We start from the raw sequence: 3,687 nt of genomic DNA on the forward strand, positions 1-3,687 counted from the left end.
AAAAAGAAATCCACTCCGCCCCCATTAAATACGACTGTCGGCCTACAATTTATGTAATTAACATATGATCTAATATATTACGTATACCTAGGCCTATGTGTTTGGCTACGGATAGCCAAGTGTATAGTACGAAATGCTAAAAAATTCATATGTAAAGGAAAATCATCCTAGAGCAATGCTGAAAAGCTACCGTCTCCATAGAACAAAAATTCCTTGTGGGACCTTGCCATAGTATCATGTATCTAACGGCAACGTCCTCGACATCAACCACACCACAGTGCGGCAACACGAAATGTGCTGTACATACACTCATCGCTACTGACTGATTTGAATGTGTGGTTTAATACACATAAAAGCAACTTGTAGCCTACATTTATTTCCTGTAGTATCTGATCTAGACTAGGACATAGGCCTACACACACGTACGTACCCAGCCAGCCTATTCTTATTCATCAGGCCAGCCTGCATTATAGTACATTGACACGAAATGTGCTACACACATACACTCATCGCTACTAATTTGAATATTATGTGGTTTAATACACATAAAAGCAATTTGTAGCCTACATTTCCTGTTATCTAATCTATTACACACACGTACTACCCAGCCAGCCTATAGTTCATCTTCCTCTAGCTCTAGGCCAGCCTGCATTACAGTACATTGTTTATCCATGATCTCTCAGAGGAGAGACCACCCACCCTTGCAAGCACCAAAAAAACGGCTCATTCTTCGCTACCAACTAGACTCGTGCAGGCGCATTTATTAGCCGCAAAGGTTACCATTCCAGGCCGTGATTGGTTGATAAACACAATGTGGAATATACAGCCGATTTGTAATCTGATCAATGACGAACACGCTTTCATAGGAAACCCACCTTAGTGTTAAGAGGTATGATATAAAAACGTTTTTCACATATTTCCCGACAATATTTTCGCAAAAACTCTTCATACTTTAAATTCCCCAGGCCTTATCTTCCATATTATTGCAAGATCGGCCTAATCGCGTCACAAACGAAGGAAGAGATAGAAAAACAAATGACTTAAAAATTCGCTCAGAATCATCATATATAAGTCCTCTCTCTCAGAGAGTGGGCTAAAATCTCGTCATGAGATATGTGAATTTACCCCACAGCTGATTAAATATAAAACATTTATAACTTCGATTTACTGAACTTCTAAATCGCCAATAAGATCAAGAACGGTCTCACTAAATAGATTTTTTTTTGTAATTCGCAATGATCGCACTTTGCAAAGAAGCCGATCGAAGAGGCCTAAGATTATGTTTGTAATAATTCACTGTTTAAAATCAGTTGAAAAACATAAATAAAATCAATGCCATATATCACGGTTATTCTATCCTTTTTAAGCTGGTGTCCAGCTTAAATCCGTTAAGACTGGTAGCGGGCCGCCTTATTTCCCCCCCCCCCATACACTTAAGGCAGAAATTACAGAGGACGCTATTTTAGGTCAGTTAGGTGAACTGTTTGCATAAATATGCATACTAGACCTCTACCTCGCGAAACAGAGTTCAGTGGTGTATATGTGAGTGAGCTACAGTGCTTATGCGTGGACGAACACCAAGAAGTAGGCCGATATCTGTTAAATAGTCCTTAGTAATTGTTTTGGTATTCAAGCTGACAAAAACTCAAAAGCTGTTATGTTTGATCTGAAAGTTTATTGTGTCCCAACAAGTCGTTCGAACCTATCGAATACAAAATACAAGAAACTACATAACTCAAGATGCTCAAACTTTTTAACGCGATAATAGATTAGCGTAATGATAAACTAATTAATTCTCAATCTCGTAATTATAACTAATTAATTCTCAATACTTTTAACTCATATAATCAGTACTAAACTCACACTTTTTGACATCCAAGATTCAAATTACAACTTAACTCAACTCGGTATACTCTACTCAGATGACAGCCTGAATGTTGAAATATCAATTAACCTAATGACAAATACAAAGCATTATCAAATAATGTTGAAAATAGCAGTGTTTCTCTTATATTAATAAGTAATAATAATGATAATATTTATTTGAATTATGCCATATGTATCGATGAAACTCAAAAAGAAATACCTTAAGTAATTTAAACATATTGTTACTGTATTCCTCTCGTAGACCTTCATGAAGAAAACCCGAAATAATGCGATTCTCAACTCATACCAATGCAGCTGCTCTATTGTATTACATGTAACCATGGTTACTCTGGTAACCACTAGAGATAAAACACTTTCAGGGATCAACTTGATTATACTGTAACTTACACTAACTTAAAATGCGAGTCTCAAATAAGCCTCATAACACTGCAAATATCACTCCGCATATATAAAATGCACTACTCTTAAAATACTGTACCACAAAAGTAAATTAATACGCAGTGTTTTAAGATAAATTATGATCCGTTCTACAATGATGTTTAACTTACCGGTTGAACTGCTCAATACTCATAGAACAACCGTCTTAACTTTCTCAAATAACTACACTACAGAATTTTCGAACGCAATTCTCTCTCTCTACGAAAAATAATTTGCTGTGTGTTATCGGAGCGCGAAAAGAAAACCACAGAAATGTGAGACAGCTAACAAGAGAGGGTGCTCATTTCGTTCCCACACGAAACAGTAGTTAAGACAGTGTGAAAATTAATGGACTATAATAATGTCAGTGTGAAAATTAATGGACTATAATTGTAATAATAACTGTAATAATGTCTGTAGGTGTAATTTTGCCCTACCTGACGTGGAAATGTACCGAATACTCAGTACGTTTGAAAACAACTGCCAAAAAATCGCAAGTTGTTCTCGGGTGGGACTCGAACCCACGATCTCCAGATCACTAGCCTGGCATCATACCTCTAGGTATTCGTCGAATACCAAGACAAACTACGAGTACTTCGGACACAGTTGCTAAAATGTTGTGATTAATGTAGTCTGTAGACATTCCTTATTCGTCACATATTCACTTATTTTATGATTAACATAGTCAGTTTATAATACATTTTATATTTAGTTAGTTAACATACACGCATTTGTATCAACCGCAATCACTGAAGTGGCACGTTCCACTTACCTACCACATGAACAGTCTGTTGCTACTTTCACCGTACTATACGAACGTAGTTTGAATAATGAATTCTCACATGTGTTGCTTTTGTAGCGTGACAAGTCCTCGTCCAATATTTTGTAGACTCGTGTTATTGTAAAATTGTTTTTTTATGATATTTGATAGACATAAATAGTAACTCAAAATATGCCAGTAATTGTAAGACTTAAAAGAATGGAACTACGATATATTTCTTCCAGAACTATGCACGCGCCTGGACTGCAAATCAGCACAAACAAAGGCCTTAATACTCAATTTATAATATAGATACTGTACATAGACTTTTTTTTCGAAAACAATTCCCTGGTATATTGTATGTAGGCCTATGCTATACTGTAATTTACATTACTGCATTACTCAAATAACCGACCAGAAGACGCTGCTTTTTATAAAACTTTCAAAGACCACCTGTACGTAAACAGTGTCTAGACATAGTAACTCGTTATTTCGGATTACTAATCCGAAATTTCGAATTAGTAATTGTTATTTCGTTATTTCGAATTATTAATTCGTTATTTCGAATTAGTAATTCGTTATTTCGAATTAGTAATTCGTTATTTCGGATTACTAACTCGAAA

General features: G+C 35.8%; 1 protein-coding gene across 2 annotated transcripts in view; it reads left to right on the forward strand.

The window, feature by feature from the left end:
- The window catches only part of LOC117111397 (dual specificity protein kinase splB-like), an 18,230-nt gene that overhangs the window by 2,260 nt on the left and 12,283 nt on the right, over nucleotides 1-3,687 (forward strand). The window lies entirely within an intron of this gene.

The sequence above is a fragment of the Anneissia japonica genome, unplaced genomic scaffold (assembly GCF_011630105.1).
Source record: "Anneissia japonica isolate Jap-2015-1 unplaced genomic scaffold, ASM1163010v1 scaffold288011_len30199_cov191, whole genome shotgun sequence".
Lineage (NCBI taxonomy): Eukaryota > Metazoa > Echinodermata > Crinoidea > Comatulida > Comatulidae > Anneissia > Anneissia japonica.